Source organism: Anopheles nili, chromosome 2 (genome assembly GCF_943737925.1).
Source record: "Anopheles nili chromosome 2, idAnoNiliSN_F5_01, whole genome shotgun sequence".
In the NCBI taxonomy this organism is placed as follows: Eukaryota; Metazoa; Arthropoda; class Insecta; order Diptera; family Culicidae; genus Anopheles; species Anopheles nili.
The window spans coordinates 781955-801039 of record NC_071291.1 but is presented as its reverse complement, the minus strand read 5'-3'; the positions used below and the strand labels follow the sequence as shown (position 1 = coordinate 801039).

General features: G+C 48.8%; 1 protein-coding gene across 1 annotated transcript in view; it reads right to left on the bottom strand.

Moving 5' to 3' along the window:
* Positions 1 to 19085, bottom strand: part of LOC128722082 (homeobox protein cut) — a 151751-nt gene that overhangs the window by 88714 nt on the left and 43952 nt on the right. The gene's annotated exons all lie outside the window — the stretch shown is intronic.

The window sequence follows — 19085 nt, the reverse complement described above, 5'->3', positions numbered from 1 at the left end:
CTTGAGCGAGGACAACGGACGACGTTCAATTACTAATTCTCGTATTTTCGGTGCGTTGCGTGTTCAGTTGTGCCGTATGATTTATGATTGTGAAATTTAAGATGCGACGTTATTGAATTCAATTCGTTCGACCGATTTTTTTTTCAACCATGCACGGGATTTCATTCCGAACGCACAGAGACCGCCACATGGAATTTATCCGGGTGTTTGAAGATGTATAGAACAAAAAGCAAAACCACCTCAAATACTTCCAATTCTTGCCTCGAACCGTCGTTATCAATACACTCGGGCTAGGAAAGGCGCACTCGCGCTCAAACAGGAAGACGATAACGAGGCCCTTTATCCGAACCCGTTCGAATGAAAGTGAAAGGAAAAACTCACGAATCTCGTGCTCGCTTAATTAGCCAAAAAGCCAATATTACAAGCCCCAAAGATAGGGCGATTCTGAGTGGATTTGAAAAAAAAATTTAATCAAATTTCGAACCCTTTCCCGAATTCAATCCCATTTTTTGCACTTACTCCCCTTGGGAGCAGCCTCAACCCCGGTGGATGGTGAGATTATCGCGGGCCGGACCAGCCGCGCGGTTGGCTTGGCCATTGATGAAGACCTTGTCGAACAAGACTCTTTCCCACCGGCGCAACACGACCATTCATCGGAATTATCCCAACGTAAGATAGCGGCAAGGATAACTCATTAAAATGTTCAGAAACAGTTAAACCGCACACTGGTCCCGAGAGCGAAGGATGATGATTCTGGCAACCCGGTGCGCTGGTTGAGAAAAATCCGCTTGATAGAATGCAAAAATATTTCGAGTACGTCGGTATCGAGTGTTTGGCGAGCTCCTGCTTCACACCGTGGCGTAAGCAAAGGCGTACCGTGATTATTTAAAACCTGAATTTATTGTATGATCCCGCGTGCTTCGAAGCCTTTTGGGAAGCAACCTGTATAGGTTGGGTATTTTTGAAAAAACTGCTAGCTCACTTGTGGTTGGCTGTTTCAGCTATTGATGTGAATCCTTTTTACCTTTCAAGAAAGGTAAAAATCGTTGAACTTGTTTATCATGTAACAGTAACGGTGCAATCAAAACGGTCCCTCAATCGATGCCTCAACGTTCAGCTTAAGAGCTTTCCGCAGTTGTTTTAAGTTTTCAGCCATAATTTCGAGATGGGTTCATTATCGGTGTATGAAGCAACTAAAACAACTGTTTTGTTAGTCCACCAGTGTAAGCACAATTGATTAGAATGTTTCGTGCGTAACAGCAGCTCAAATACGCTAGAAAAGACGCACATTTACAGTCGATTATTCGTGAGCGATGATAGCTCATTTTTATCACGTCATACTCAGCATCGTTCGCAATTGGTTCTGAAATATTAAATCGAAAATCACACGATTCAGGGGGAATTGATGGATATCTCGGGGGCCTTCACTGGTCCAATGTTGAAATGAAGGAATATTACCCGTATAGCACGGTTTAATTGATCGTAAAATCCCTCCGAATCGTAAATATCTCTCCCTTTCCTATCGTCTTTCCAAGCCGACTGGGGAAATCAACGAACGCAACCATTGGGCGCCAATATCGAACCGAAAACTATTAAAATCGTCTTTGACGACCCCTATTTCACCCATCCACCTCCCCCATACTCGTCTATCCATAGGGTCTCCGACTAAAAGGGCTCCGACCCTTCCGACCGACCGGACCAGCCACAGAACCGTATCGACAGTTTCATTACAATCCATTTAGTTGGAGCATTAAGATGTTTTGTTTGATAAAATTATTCCTCGCACCATCGCTGGCGGCTGGTGAGGCCATGCTCTTACGGTGGCGTGACTAATAAAATGACGCCGAACGAGAGAGCTCATTGAAAATTCGATTTCATATCTCCAGCACGATGCTGCGAGCGAACCGACGGCATGGATGGAAGCCTCGATAAGGAGGGTGAGCAATTGATTCTCGAAAACTTCTGTAATTCCCAGCCACTGCGGGTTCGCGACGATGGCACGAGGGCCTAATTCCGGTTGTTGCAGCAAACCAAACCACTGAAGCGACGAACTATTCGTCTTGAGAAAAGCTCACTAAGTTTGTGTCGCTGCGGGCCTCAAAGTAGGTTATGATGGACGAGTTTCCCGTGGATAATGAAAAATAGCGGTATCGATTGATAGAACTTTTTCAATAAAGTGCAAAACATTAATCTTCATTCGGTGCCATCGCTTCCGGAAGTAACAGCAGCCATCTTCGGCACAAGCATCGTCGCGTTGTAACGACTTCCAACCTTTCTTCAGGTGCTCATGAGGTGCTTCCGTCTCATGCGCCACTGCTTCTACGTTTCGCCGTTCTTGCTGGTTGCGTTTTATTACATGCTTCGAAACGGTCGTCGGTCTCTCGCGGATGTCGAATTTCCCACGCAGATCTAGCGCGAACAATGGATTGCGCCCCGCGTCGACTGCACCGTACTCGGCTCCTCTGAACCCTGCAAGGTGCGAGTCTGAATCAGTGTTTCAGGTCTGAAGCGTGAATCCCTCGATCCAGCGACAGAGCGAGAGCTTCGAGAACCGTGTGTGTTTGTGTGTGTTCGCCCGTGCCAAAACGAAAGAGCATATGCAGCGAGAACTGGAATACAATTTCGATTAATTCTTGAAAATTGTTTTCCTTTATCTCGTCCAACAAATCTCGACCACCGAAAAACCTCGACCCCAGGCATCTATGGCGCGACCTGCGCTTGTACGTTCCCCACAATAAATGTCATCCCTTCCCCGCTGGCAAAACGGGAGGCTCGTGATCGGGAGCAAAGATTTCAGTTTTTAGGTTACCCATCGAACAGCGAGAAAAGTAGAAAAAAAACATCCCGAAAATTGCTTCCGTTCGACCATCGCGCGTTCGCAGCCCGTGATGCTGCTTATTATTTGTCATTCGATTGTTCTCTCGACATCACTTACACACCCACTGCCGTACCACCGCTGGGTTGCTTCATCCCCTAAGCGACCCGAACCGACTGGCCTCCATTTATCGTCTGAATCGATCCACAATTTGTCGTCCGCGACCCCTCGAGTGATGTCGCCATCGTGGGCGTTTGGAAAGGGCGCTGGCCGCATTCGGCACACCGAAAAGCGGAAGGAAAACAATGGCATGACAAGAAATTGACGAAGATACACCAGCCGGGCGACGGCAGCGCCGAACGGCAATCAGTCCTTATCAGCTCATTTTTTATTTATTTGTATGGTTGCTCCATTTCCGCCGCTATTTTACATCCCACCCAAGCGCCCGCCTAGCTCAGCTCCCTTCGGATTCATATCGGTGAAGGCTGTGCTCGCTGCTGGTTTAATTTAACTTTATTTTCCTACGTTTGACGTTCGACCCGCCATTCTCCCTCGCTTCCTTTTTTTTCCTAACGTTCGCGGAAAAAAACCGCCACGCACCAGGACGCGCCGTCCCAAGGGCGCAGGAGGATGCGTTTTGGGCCCACGATTATCCTTGCTCGCTCTTTTTGCTTCCCGCGAGGGACCAAAAAAATCATCTACCGTCGACCGTGGTGACGGTAATAATAACAGACAACAATGATTGTAAAATTTGAATAAATGGAAAGTCGTTCGGGAATCGAAAATCGAGCCACCTTGGCGTGCAGTTTTCCATGTTTTTTTTTTCAACTCCTCACTCTCTCCTTCTCTGTCTCTCTCTCTCTCTCTCTCTCTCTCTCTATCACTCGTTCTCATTTGCTCTCTATACAGCATCAGCGGGTGTGCTGGAAAATGGGAAAACTTTTATTTCGTTAAAAAAGGCCTCCGTGAGACGAGGGGCCTTCCATCTTGTTCGATCTTTATGCCTTGTAAGGATGAAACGGTGAAGGTAAATAAGGGCAACACCGACCGCGGAACGGAAAACGCTTCCCTCTCTGACAGGCACGAAGCAATAATGATAAGGCAGATTAGAAAAAAGTGATATCAATTACCGGAAGAGTGGGTGGGCGCGCATTGAACGCGGCGAAGCCCGTGGAAGGTAAACAATACCAGTTGAACTGTGACAGGTCGACCTGTTTGCCCTCGGCCGGAAAAGCCGCCTAGCCGGGTAGTGGCTAGGGGCGGGCCGGGTTCCGAGTGGGGGTGAGTGATAGGTTAATCGAAATTCCTTCTCCACCTAGCGGATCCGATGGCTTCAAAGAGGGTTTCGTTTTCGTTCCGGATCGGAGTCGAAGTATCGTCGGTTGGTCAGTTTTTGGGTAGAAAAAAACGGCTAATGGAATTTTACAGCCTGCCTGTAAAACCTCCCCAACAACCTGTTGTGGTGTTTTGCATGATAAATTACCTTCGGCTAGAGCGTCGCGATCTAGCGTCGCGATTGACCCAATTTGAAAAGCACGCATCGCAGCGATGGCCTGCCAATCTACTCCGGTCGCTTATCAGTTTGCAAACATTCGAAATGGAAGTTTTTCCCTGAGCTGGCATTTGGCTGTTTTGGGGAAAAATGTTTCAATGTAACTTACACTCCGTTTGATTAACGCCAGTCATAAGCGACTGATAGACATGTGGCGTGTGTGAGTGCGTAAGGACAATCGGTGGGGTGAAAATTATAAATTAGTCTCCTTCAAAATCAGCCTACCAGCCTCCGCCCCATGATTCGGGGAAAATTTATTTCTATTCATTATCATATTTGATGAATTTTCGCTCGTCCCCTGTCGGTACCCGTGCACACGTCGTTTTCCCTCTAATCAGTGGAAAAATGTCAACATTGCGCCTTTCGCACGCATGTACGGTCGCTTTTAACGACAAAATCATTATCTCCTTACGATGTCACGTTCAGAGAAGCGAGCCGAAGAAAACCTTCAGCCGTCGGAGTGGGAAGGTGCAAAAATTGATGAGCTCAAGTTGCTCCGAAGCTTTTCTTCCAGAAGCAGAAGCGCCTACACCAGCACGGCCTGGCTGATCAGAAGTTTTGACGAATAATGATAAATGCGGCGCGAGCGTTGGGCGTTGGGAGTTGTTGAGTGGTGGGTTGGCGTCTCCCGCCATTTCCACGACGCCCGCTGCTTAGCCGCTTCGGCGAACGAAGCGATTGGAGCGATGAAGCGGACGTACGTCGCATCCTGCTCGAACCTATTTATAAACAAACAAATGGTTCAGCCCCTGTGTCCCCAGGGAGCCGGCTAAGAACGAGCGCTAAGTGCGAAGGGATGCGATAAGAACGTGCCGCAGTCAGCCAACTGTTCGATAAGTGTACGATATGTGTCGGAGCAGGGAGACCACAGCAGATAGACCACAGCTTGACGCCTTCAGCACTGTCGGGGCTTGATGCGTATGCCCGGGGTTGGAGATTGAAAATAATTATACCCACACATGCCGAGACGGAGGAGGAGTTTGATAACAGTTTTCATTGAGATCCACCGACGTGGCAGCATCCGAGAGGCAGGCTTTTGACAGCTCATAATCAATCAATCGAAGGGCGCGTCGTCGAAGGCGAACCAGGCGAACGCGTTTTTCCGACGGTTTCAATAGACTCGGCAACGTCATGAATATTTACCGAAACATCCCATTTGACATCAGCATCGGTTCGGACGAAAAGCGAAACGCAATTCGACGCAAGAGATACGAAATGAGGCTCATTTTTCTATCGATTCTTTTTCCACGCCTGCCGCCCAAACCCGCCCAACCTGCAAATGGGATTCAATTAGATAATGAAACTTGCCATTTTCACTTCCACCACCTTGTGCGCCGCTCGCTGAAACACTTCTTTAATTATAGTTCGATGCCAGAAGCACCACCGGAGACGTAAAACATCTTTTACTGGCCGTGCCAGCGGGCTCACTTCGCGCTTCGGTGGGTAATTACCTTTCTTCGAGGCTGCCGCGCCTAAAGGGTACCATCTTTGCAAAGTGTTATCTACATTATCGAGAAAACGATAACAATAAACACCGCCATACTCTTGGCTGGTATCGAGCATCGAGTTTCACCCAGAACCACTCGATTCTAGTGCCTCCGATTCCATTGGCAGTGCTGCTGTGCACTCCGTCGAGGCACAGTCGGTAAGGCAGGTTAATGCCGTTAATTTGGAATTCATAAAATTCGACGAGCTCTACCGTCGGTGATGGGTGCAGGATTACAAATTTATCTGCATTTCCTGGTACACGCGTTTCGAGGTTTGGTGTTTCTTCCGGTTCAAAATCGATCCGCGACTTCGGTCATCTTCTTTCCCGGGAGCGACCCTTCGCCCGGTGAATGGGCTTGTTTTTGAGGAAATGATTTGTAAACAGCCGAAATGGAAGTGCCCACTTGCAGCAGACCCCCGATGTGATGAGGGTAATTTCGGGCCAGAATCGCTACAGCTACGAGTGTGGTGCAGCAGTTTGAATTTCTGCTCCAAAAAGCAACACTCGGTTCCGCCGGAATCGGTTCTGGCATGGAGGGTTCTCGTCAAGACAACTCGAACTGGAAAATAAAGCAAACACCCGCTGGACGCCAAAGCGATGGATTGGCTCGCACTCAGACCGCTCCGAACCGCCGACTTTCGTGATTAAAATCCACTTTAAATATTTATGAATGAACGTCATTGTTGCGCCAGTGGCCGATGCCAATGGATCATCATCGTCAAACATCGCACAGCGTCATCGGCGACGTCCGCGCCGTCATCGTCAGCAGCCCGTTGCCGATTCTTCGAAAATCGTTCAACAACCCGAAACCACGGTAGACGAAGCTGTCTTCCAGGGTTTTTCAATCCCCGGTTCTGCTCGAGGGAATATCCCTAGCCGTCCAGTGCTTGGCCAGAGTGCCAGAAATGTGATGGCGGGTGGGATAGAAAATACGGCGCACGGGTTTCTTTCTGGCGGAAAAGCGAACTCGCTTCCTGGGCAGTGCGCCAGGAAAGTGATGATAAAAAAAAGAACGGCACACGGTCAGGCACGGCGTGGATGTCGATGTTCGATGCCTTGGCGGAGTGAAAGACGCCGAAAATGCGTCTCGGATAAAAGAAACGTGGACAAAAAACCCCACGCCGACCGGCCGATTAAAGCGATGAAAGCGGAAAAGAAAAAAAAAAGCATACACTCAAAAAACGCCCGCCCGTGTCGTACAACGCCAAAATCGGCTACTCCAAGGACAGGCCATCATAAATTCATGGAACGGAAGAGACGCTTCGTGAGACGCACCAGAGGTTTGACTGGTGGCAAATATTTGCTTTCCATTAAAATCCGCAAATCCTGACATTCGGCGCGAGCACTCCAGATCTGGACCAGATTTTCCAAACTTGTCCATGTAGATTTTGCCTTCTTTCGACGGACGCGCAGTTTTTACACAAAATTGCACCCAGGTACCGAGGAATCAAGCGATTTCAAGCAATTGCGCATGCCATTGGCAACAAGCGGAAATGCCGATCTGAAGAGTGGAGAGCCAAAATCAACCGCTTAATAATTTACGGATCTGATAAATTGCAACTGAAACCTCTAAAACGCTTCCTTTTAGAGCAGTCTCGGGAGGTTGTAGTGAGGAGCAAATGCTTTAGAAATGAATTCTTGGGAGGCGAACGATTGATCGAAGCTCAGTTATGACACAGATGTTTCGTTCTATCAAACTGAATGAAGCTGAAAACTCAATCAATCACATGCCCCCCGAGTGTTCTTCTACCTTATCCCCATCGATGATTATCTCCAAATGCACCGGCAATTACACACGCCACCTTCGCACCCAAGCTGGCAGGAACACGGCACAAAGGAGCTAAAACAAATAGCTAATTGCTAAATAATAACCCTTTGACCTTGCATCCGCTCGTTACCGTCGCCGGTAACGCCGGTTTGAATCGCAGCACCACCGCAAAGGGCAAGGAGCATGTGCAACAATTGCAACCGACAATGCACAAACAAAAGCACGCCACAAAGCAAACAAAACCTGCAACAAAAACACTTCAACCCTTGGGGAGGTGTGGGACGCGAACGCGTTAATTCCAAGTGATAAATTTTTAATTATTCCATCGATACAGCCTATCGCAAACGCGCCGTATTCAACGGAACAAAGGGCGAGTTTCCCTTCGACATACATGTGCATTAATCTGTCCCCATGTGTTCGTTCGTACGTGCGAGGAAAAATCCCCTATTTTCCGATGGTGAGTATGGATATCTCGTTCCCAAAAGTCCTCCACGGATGATGGGTTTGGATTTGGATCCAATAATTTTTCACTTCCACCCTTTTGGGGATCCTCTTTTTTGTGCCAGAGTCGATGCGAATTCAATGGACTAAAAACCTCCTGATTCAAATGCGATGACCGTCACACGATAGAAGGCGTACGAGTGCTTTAAAAGGGATCGTCCTGGGTCCTACATCATCGATGATGCCGCCGAGATGCATCGGAACAAATGCGTCCAGAGAAACCAGTCACAAAACCGTTCATCGTCCGATCCACCGAAAAGGACTCCAGGAACGAGCACCGTTAGCACGTTCGGTTAACCTCAAGCTCAACCGGGGTCGGGGAGAATGAATGAACATTCTTTTCATCCAACGGACACAAAATCCGAGTTTTGATTTATCGAAGTGGTTCGACTCCGATGTTTACAAGTCGTAATCTCAGTCGACAGACGCGAAAACGACCGCGAATCCTGCCCGAGGAACGGCGAATCCTTTTGTGCTTCCGGGGCTGGGCTTCCGAATCGCATCGTACGGTTCACCGGTGATCGGGAAGCTTATATCTTTTTATTTTCTGACCGTCCTTCCGACCTTCCCGGTCGTTCTTTGGCGAATGCAATCCGAGAACGACCGTCCAGAGATTCGGTAGCAAAAAAACGCCTTCCACCGAAGCGAATAGTTCATTGAAAATGTTGAGAGCCGCGCCGAATAAATCACCACCGAATGGAAGCGATAGATGGTTTTTAGAAGGATCATTTCTTCCCCGGAAGAGCCCGCTCTCGTTTCCGGGACGGATCTGCCATCCAAGCAGGGATAGGAAACTGTTTACATACGTATTAAGCCACCTCTACTTTCGTGTTCCATACCGGGACCAATTCTTTTTCACCATCAAGCGACGGAATCGAACCGATGTTGGCCGCCTCCACCGTTCGATGGTGTTGAATGATAGGTCGTCCTTGCTGAGAGATCCCTCGCGCGATGGATGGTGTGGGATTTGTTTATGCTTCTAAACGGCCAAACCTGCAGGCTACGGAACGATTCGAACGATTGCAGCTTACGGTCAAATGGGAAAACGCCACCCTTGCGATTTCCGGCCTCAGCTCCACCGGCCTGACCGGTGATGAATTGACTGATGATGATAGGAACGTAACGCAAACAGACGCGATGGAGAACTGCCTGGGTAAACGGTGCCCGTCCGCGTTTTGCGTAGAAAATGGGGCAAAAAACGGGATGCATCCGAAAACACACCGAACGAGAGAAACAAAAAAATCCGCAGCACCAGTAGCAGCATCCACAGGAAACGGCTACACAACGCAACGGACACAACAGGTCACCGCAGAACTCCCGAGGGGAAATCAGGAAGCGCTTGGAATGGCTTAAAAAAAACGGCCACCGAAGCGAACCCTTTTACCAGGCGTACGTCCTTTATCGCATCGTCGCTGTTGCCCGGCCGATCCACGTGTGCATCGGTCCCCATCATATGTGCATGCGGCCGGTACAGTTGCACCAACAGGTCCCTTTCGCTGTCGTCGTGTTGGTGCGGCCCGGGGCCAGTGGCCAAAAAAGTGGCTAGCTGTTGATTTTCGCAGTCAACTGCAGACAAACAGGCGCACAATTTCACGGTAAACAGTGCCAAACGGGCAGGAGGACTCTCTCGCGACGCGAGAAACCAAAGCGGATGCAATTCTCACCTTCGCCCTCGTGCCTGAACGTCCTGGCTGGACAGCGGGACAGCACGAGGTTATCAGTGCAAAATGACCGCAATTAGTATGCGCCCAATATGTGGGAATTTAGCGTTTTTTGATTGCAGCCCCACACATTCGCACGCAGCGTCGCGCGAGGATGTAACGCCGATGGTGGATGGTGTTTTTGTTGATTTTTTTTTTGCATCGTCGAAGCAAGGATTGCAGGCTGCAGGGCAGGCCAGTTCGAATGCAAACCGCTTCCGAACTGCAGAGCCGTTCCGAGGACGCGCACGGTTGCATCCGATGCAATGGGATGTAATTGGATTTTTGCGCCAGTGCACCATTCGTGCCTATCGTACGCTCCTCCGTGTGCATCGTTTGCATCGATATGATTGCAACGGATACGGCAGCGAACGATTAACGAGCCTGCGACGGGCCCGACGACATCCCCGGACGGACTCGACGACTGCGACGACGACGATGATGATGATGATGTTCGTACGGTACTAAATATTGCACCCCAGTCCAACGGACGCAGGACATATGCACTTTACGCGCGCACCCCCGCGGTGCATCGTGAGGTGCATTCGCCGTGGAGCGGAAAAGACAAACAGGATCAATTTGGTGGAGGTTAATTTTTGACTATTTTGCGGATTGGCCGGGATTTGTTTGGTGGCATTTTTTTGGCGTTCGTCCCGTTCGTTCGTCCGTTCGTCTGTTCCGCTGATGGACGGGTTGGTCGTGACTCAATGGTAATTGGATTTTTATTCGAGCACCGCGTAAAAAGCCCGTACATTGGCAAGATTAAACAGGATCAAGTGTACGTTTGAAGGGGGCTTGTATGAAGCGGGATCGTTCAAACGTTAGTTAATGGAGCCTGTTGGAGATTTTGGCTCTCTGCATTCTTGTGCCGTTTGTGTGCAAGTGCATAGGGTTCTTCTTTCGCACTGGTGGTCTTCGAGATGTCGGACGAGTTTTGTAGCATCGAACATTTACGTGGTTTGAACGCGCACAGAGGACGCTACGTTTTGGGGTAACTTTTGTCCACTTTATCACGCATTCGGATGCAAAAACACTAGGGGTCGATAATTAGTATTTAAAAATTTACAAACAACCACAACCCAACGCGAGCGGACGCATACGCTTTTACGATCGCTGGCGCGTTACAAAAAAAAACAAGTCACACGAAATAAATTTTCGCAACATTCTGCTGCCCTCGTACAAAAAAGGAAAACTTTTTCCTTTCCCGCTCTGGCAGCATTGCATAGAAACTGCTTCCAAATGGAGTGCTGTGTAATCGAAAAGGGGCCGAAACCAAGAACACGGAATTGCCCGTCGCTTTCCATTTGGCTCCGTCCACGAAGGACATGCACACGGTGCGCCACGACCGAACAAAAGCTAATTAACGACAACTGGGAACCGGGGTTTACGGTTTGCGAAAATGTTGCAACCGTCGTGAGGAGAAAAGGATTTATGCTTGTTTGATCTTTGTTAATTTCCCTTCCACAACACAACGCAACGTCTGCTCGGGGTCTGCTGGGCGGTATGGGAGAGTCTCCGATCGCTCCGGATCTCGATTCTCGGTCCTCGAGATCCGCCACGAGGGACTACGCGCGCTAAAACGGACCCGACTCACAAACGAAGCAATTAGTCTTTGCTCTCGGTGTCCTGGCACTGCAGTTACACCAATAAAAACCCGTGAGGAAAAACAAACACCGCCGTTCGGCCAGTGGTTCACTCACGGATCCCTTCCAAGGACATACGCGAACAAGACGTCCTCGAACTGGGCCGCACCGGCGCAGGACATTTGGTTTGGCGGAACGGTTTTTTTTTCATTCCGCCCATCGAAAATCGGACCCATTGCCGAAACAAACACATGCGAAGAGATCTGTGTGTGTGTTTGCATAGAAAGGGAGGAAATTAAATAATACATATTTAATTGGGTGAAGGCGAGAGCTTGGTTCCGAAGCGACCCAGTGGACCCACGGAGGATGTAAATAGGTATTGATTCGTCGGTGGGTTATTATTCTTTCCTAAGCAAATACTACAACAGCCCTCGCAATCGCCCGTCACAATCCCTGCCAATGCGGGGCGACCCAACAGTGGGAGCTCTCTAACCGACATCATTATCACATTCACACACGAGCGGCCTAGTCAAACGAAAAACGAAAAAAAAAGCTCCCTTCAAGGATCAGTTCATGGCGCGGAATGGACTGACCGTTGCGTCGAGGTGCTGACCATCCACTGGACCCTTATTTTTTCTCGCCGTTCATTGAATAAAACAGAAATAAGGTATCATTTGCCCACGCTTCTCCTTCGATTCCGTTTCCGCGCCCATCCGGGGGAAAGTCTCTAATTTAGATTTCGGGTGTAGTACCGTCCCTTGCAGTACTCGAGCTGAACTCGGTGCTGCTATTCCCCCAGGACCACGGGCAAAGGCCCCTTTGATGGCTAATTAGCGAATGTCCTCGATGGTCGGGTTGAAAGGACGAACCGTGGGCAGACCGACTTATCTGCTGGTCAACGGCAAATAGATAAAATCCGTAGTGAACCCCGAGCGCAGGCGGCCTGTCGAATTTCACTCGAAATCAAACCGCCAGCATCTTTGACCATCGGGTGCTTCGAGTCCAGCGTCGCAAAAACCCTTTCCCGTGTTTGCGCAACAACCGGGGAGACCGCATTGTAGCCCGCCCGGAAAGCCGTCACCTCGTAAATTTTAATTAAAAATCAATTTCCACCATCACGGGGGGTGTCTTCACAGGGCGGCTTTTTCGACGCCAAATGGTGAATTTTTGCTGATAACCATTCACCAAAGCCCCCGCAATCTTTAAGGCAACGGAAAAACTTTCCCGCTCGAAGGAATCTCTCCTGCGAAAGGAAATTCGGTTCCGCACCGCGTGTTTCGGGTGTCCGTTATCATTCCGAATTCTATAAATTGATTCCATCCCATCCGCTCTGAGGATAGCTATTGCCGTTCGAATCCTGTCGCTCCAATAAACTCTCAATAGGCCCTCCTAGCGCCGGGTGCCACATTTTCCGGTTCATTTCACGTGATGTTGCGGGTGGCATCAGTAGAAGGGTGTTCGGAGCAAAATTCGCCTTCGTCGAATGCTATCATTAAAAGACGGTGGGCTCGCAACCGATAGCTCACGACTGTTTTCCAATCGAGTTGGGAAAAATTAAGCCTCCAGCTGCGACTTCAAACCCATCTCTGCTTTGGAAACCCGACCGGAGGAGTCGATTTGGCGCAAGGAGGGGCGAGAAAGAGTTACAAGGAAATTTTACAGAAAACAGACACGACCAGATAGCGACGCCAGATGCCGATGAAAGTCCGAGACCGTGTAAAAGACGAATAAAATATCAATACCGTAATTAAAAGTATAATTTTATTGAAATTTAATTAAATTTATACATCCACCAAGCAGAAGCATTCCGAAATGTTGCTACTTTTCGGGTGAATGTTTCGGTGTGAAACCCTTTTTAAAGGCGCCACCGATCGGTATCGATGGTCTCGGGAATTTTCCGCGACAAGCACGGTAAGAGGCTTATTAATATTCGATCAATGGACGCGCCCTTTCGTTAACGGGTGAAACAGATCGGTCCCGAGTCACAGGAAGCTTCTTTCGAACGGAAAATCCGATAGCAAGAAGTCCGATGCCGCGCTTGCGGTCGGGATTGTTGTCTGCATTTGGTTAGGAGGGATTAAAAATTACGAGACACCGGAAAATCGATACCGGGTCGCAATGAACAAACCGAGCCGCAAGATTTCCGGACGTTTAATCTCATACGGGAAGTCTCTCTCTTTCTCTCTCTCTATCGACAGCCTCGCGAAGCTGGCCTGCATCTGTAGTGAACATGCGAACATGGAATGAATTATCTTTACGATTAATAAACATCATCGGAACGTGATTCCAGCGCCAACCAGCGCTTAAGAATTTTACTCTTTCGTCACCCCAGCATTAAGACCGGAAGCGCGCTTCAAAGGATCGCGAGTCCTTGGCAGTGCGGGTGGGTGTAAAAAATACCTTCCAATTTGTATTGAGGCAACGGCGCACAAAAACCATAAAATATGCAAATTGCAGCATAAAAATTTAATCGAATAACACCACACCGAGAAGCGCTCGCACACCGCTGCGTGTTCATCCTTCAATCTGTCCAATCTCTCACCCCCACGTGCCGGCCCAGACCGACACGGGCAAGTAATCCCTCACATGCGGAATTATTGTGCTCGGGAACGGGCACACACACACACACACGCATACACACCGTTTCCGGAACGGTTCCGGGCACCCACTAACAACGTATGGTGCGCACATGGCATCGCAGCCTGGTTTAGTTGGGCGACGGACGGTAAGAAAAATATCGTCACAGGCACGATGCGCCGCAAACGCACGCCAGAAGGGTGTCATAAATAATATGCAAATATTATTAGACATTAAAATTGTTTCTTCCCGCTCTTTCTCTGCAGCTGATTGCACGCGAGACACCGGAGGAAGCGTATGAACGCAAGGATGTGCGAGTGAACGTCCTGAAGCTGAGCAAAACCGGTGCAATCGCCGAAAAACGAGCTAAGGGCTTTAACCACTCGCGGTTCTCGATTTTCTATTTGATGAATTTCCCACCTCACCGTCTTACGCGCACCTTCTGTAAATGTGTCCAATGGGAAAACACCCCCACCCATACACACGCGCGAAGCGCGTCGGTGTTGCTTTGTTTCCACCGACCTCGAGAAAGAACGAAGAGAAATGTCCGTTATTCGTGCACAAGCGGAAAGCGATGAAAAATTTATGCCTCCAGCGCCAGAACTATGCTTCGGCGAAGGAAGCGCTTGCCGACAATCGATCGATTTAGGTCACAGTGGTGCGATTTGAGCGCGCAAAGGAAACAAAAAGAAAAGTGCAACGCAAAATATTACAACGAATGAGTGGAAGTGAAATTGAAATTTATTTCCTCCCCGGCACCCGGCAACCGAACCGAACGCGTAAAAGGATTCTTTTGATTGATATCAAAGATCAAACTACCCGCCTTCGCCGTCTCGCGCTACCCTACCGCTTCCCGAGGTTAATCCCTTTGTTAAATCCCCTCCGCTTCGTCGTTTGCCAAACGGCGTAAACTTCGCGCAAGAGAGCATATTTTTATTTATTAACATCCTCCTGTGGAAGCCGCCCTACTCGGGACATCAAGGTAGCACTCCCAGCGATCATCAAACATGCGAGGCACAGCCCATGCCGGCTCCCATTGCCGCCTTGGGGGGAATGGTGCTTGCTGGCGGGTTGCCGCTTCCACGTGATGCTCGATTTGGCAGCTCAATATTTCACCGAACGCTTTTCCCGAAATGAGCATTTCCCGGGTTGCTTTCATCCTCCTGCAGGAGGCAAACGTCGAGTTTGGCTCACCCTATCTGTGCCCTTATTGAGCGCCCGCAAAATGCGTTATACAACCGCGAGAAAAGAAAAACCCGCGAACCCGTCAATTCCACCGTATCAACAACATAAAAAACGATCCTCTGGGAGTGGGTCGGGTGGTGGGATGAATGAGGAAAAATTTGCATACACACACGCGGCTCCCACCGGACGGATGTTGCGAAAATGGCGCGCGAACGGAAGAACGCACCATCATCAATTATTAATCGGAATATGGTTCCGGGCTCGCGCTGATCATCCACATACGTTCGTAAATCGACGAATCGAATCGCTCGCGAATCCGTCCGTGGGAAACATCGAAATAATAATACGCGCAAACATTGGTTTGAATTTTTAATTTGGCCCCATTTTCCCTCGCGGGTTTAGCTCGCGTTACAGAACCACACGGGATCGACGTCGTGCGTTGCGAGGTGGAAAACACCTTCCAGGATGTTTCTCCGGCAACCGTTAGATCCGGTCAAATAAGCAAATCAATACGCGCCAACGGAACAAACAAAACGCTCCTCGTGGTTTAATGCCAACGCTAGCGCTCGAAGTAATAACAATAAATTTTGATCAATGGCTAAAATATTTGTCTCTCGCGAGTTATCCTGTAGGCCTCGGGTTCATCTTCACCGACGACGAACGATGTCACCGCGGGTTCGGTTATTTTTCCTGTTAGCGCCCTCGCCGACGAGGCTTTATTTCCATTTTTATATTTATGATTAAATTTTATTATTTTTATTATCATTACACTTCTCTGTCCTCCCTCTTCTGTCTTCATGATAATTGCGAAATTCCTCCCTCGTACGAAGGAGGCCCATCGAAACGAGCCTGCTGGAAGAGGGATTTAATCAAAAAATTCTTACTCTGCAAGAAGCGAGAATGGCGCATTGAATTTTCAAATTATCAATCTAACTTTCACCGCCAAGAGCTGGCTCGAGCGGCTTTCCCTTCGGCGTTGCGATACGATTTCACCTTCGAATTCGCTTCACAAATCGAGGAAAACGAAAGTTTTGTATCAGTGTTATGCAAAACTTTACCTTAAAAAAGTATGCGAGTGTTTCTTCTGTCGACATCTTGCTTGGAACGCCTTGTTTGCATGGGGGATAGAGTGCACAAAATCAGCGGATCAAGGAATCAATCGCTATTTTCTGTCCTTCACACACACGCACACCAGCGAAACAAGAGGCTTTAAAGAGTGCATCCTAGCAAGCGCAGAAGAAAACAAACGAAAAACTGACAGCAGCCGTATGACAAAAGTGCCCGAGTCATCGCTTTCAGTCCAAGCCTATGCTAAAGGGGCCGGCGTTGGGCGTGCGAAGTAAGCGTTGATTATTTTCCAACTTTTCCCGGGCCGTTTTTCCTGCCCGTTTGGCGTGTTTGCCGTTGCTATTAAGTCGCACTTCATTCAATTTTTCTCTCTTCATCCATCAAACGGAAGCCCACCAAGAGGGGGGCCGATTGGGAGGTGATTTTGGTACGGTCATTAATTGATTATCTTTCGTGTCCACAGGCTGGTGAAGCACACCGAGTTTAGAGCACCATCGGCGATGACAGCGCGAGAATAGGGTGGGTCGTGGCACAGGGTGACAACAACACCAAAAAAAATGCTCATAGTTGAGGTGGTGTAGGAAATTTGTTAGCAAGTAGCCGATCGTTAGTCGAGCAAACACGGCTCATCGTCTACCGGCGAGCGCTTGATATGAAAACATTTTTCACTTTCTTAGTCCCCCCACCCACCCGATAGGGAGTGAGGCGCATCGGGGAAGGGGAGAAATTGAATAGCATTAAAAAAAATAGGGTCAACGCGTGTCTATTAATATCTTCCCCATCCGTCGGCCACGGGACCATCCTCGTACCACTTTGTTGTTTTTCCCCCTCGGCAGGACGATTGCGCTCGGAAAAACCTCTCCCTGTGGGACGGTCGGACCTCGTTCGTCCTTCGCCCTGCCACACCACGCCGATGTGGACATTGTGTTCCTTTCAACTAGACGATACTTTTCTAGTCATCGTGAGGCCTCCGAGAGTGCCACCGCGTTTGGCTGCCGACCCGAAACGGGTCAGCGTGAAAACGTGATAGACAGGATAATTATTTCCACTGCGTTTCGACGCGCGCTGGTGGGTTGGAGTGGCACGCCTTGATGGGCGCACGCGGGCGTCGTTTTACGCCTGTGAATATTTAATGGTGCTGAGCTGTTATCAACACCGGTAATTAATTTATGATCACCCGCCATCACCATGCGCTTCCGAAGTAACTTCTTGGCCCTTTATCGACATCGCCGGACGCCGGTCAATGCGAGCGGGACATTTGCTCCTGGTAGGCACTAGCGAGTGCCAATGTAATGTGGAAAATGTGATGGCTAAATTTTCAACAGTCGTTTGTGTAACTCATTCTCAGAACTCATCTCAGAAACTTCTGATTGCTGGGACAATGGATGTCGATGATCGATAGGAAAAAATTTTCGTGAAGGCTAATTTAGACCATTTATTGTCAAAGCTGTTCCACCAAGCTGTGCTGCGATATTGAAGTGTGTCTGATAGTATCAAAATCCATCCAACAACATCGTTCCAATACGCTCCAGCACGCTCTATGATGCGCGTATCCGTTCCATATCATTTCCTTCCTAATGGATGTTGCTTTAGTCATCCCTTTCATCAAACCTCAACGTGGCCACGAACGTGAGTATGTAAGGCAGTAATTTTATATAAACATTCAGCTACAAACGGCAGCCACCATTTGATTCTGGGGGATGGCACTTGGTTGGATAGGTAAAAAAAAATGCGACAAAACCTATCCAGTGCGGTTTCCGGTACGTTCAACCGGTAGAACTCGGTACCTTCGGAAATGGAGCGTAGCGTTCGATAGTCGAAAAAGGGTGACGAACTCGCGACCACGTGTTCACAGAGATTAACTTCTACCGAGTCCTGACGGACGAGGAGCGTTGTTTGTTTGTTAGATTGTTTCGATTCTTTGATATATTTACGGGGGGCCCGTGGGAGTTCGTTCTTTCAATGAACTGCTTGTTTTACTAGCAAATTAGCGCAAACATACAATGGCAACGAGATGCGTTAACAAGAAAAGTAAATCGGAACCGGTGTTTGGTGACATTCCGGGTACTTAAAATCCCAAATTGTCCAGAAAAAAGGAAGCATTCGACAACACGCCTGATTTGAAGAATGATCTTCTATGTCGCATGGCAACGACTTGCGTTCCAGTTCCAAATATTAAACACTCGTGTCCCGAGCTCAACGACGGCTTTCGTCCATACTCAGCTTGTGAGCTTTCGAGCAGTCTCTGATGATTTTGAAATCGGATATAAATCATCGAATCCCGGAAACAATAATGCGGCAAGAATAAAACGCCCTCGGAAGAGTGTGGCGAGAAGCTGGCTCACCAACAACTGCGCAAACGAAGCGAGGCAAATGGGGGACGACGGACAACCGGGGAGATTAAATAAATGTCCCCTCGTAGCCCTCGGAGCCCCTTGCAGCACTCCGTAACCCTCGCAGGCTCTAAACACGCGCAAAAAGACGTCAGGTTCTTTCAATTGAATTACTTCTTTTCTTCGTTTGTTAATAAACGAATTTATTTGTTATTCAAAACCTCCCGAGGTGTGAGTGGGGCGAGCCGAACGAGTCGGCTCCGAAGACGTGGCAGCGTTGTTCAATGAATCATGAACGACGGACCCGTTTCGATGAATGCGCCGGAGGAGAACGGGCGGTTGACAGGTAAATGCAAATTACGCTCGAAACTGAACGACACCTTGATGATGTCGCCCGATTCCGGGGACTTTGCGAGGCATCGGAGAAGCACAAATTTGAGCCTCAATCCTACGCAGAACACAATTTCCCCACATTCGTACGTGCGTGCGCACATTTGGCGTGGAGGATTCCGAC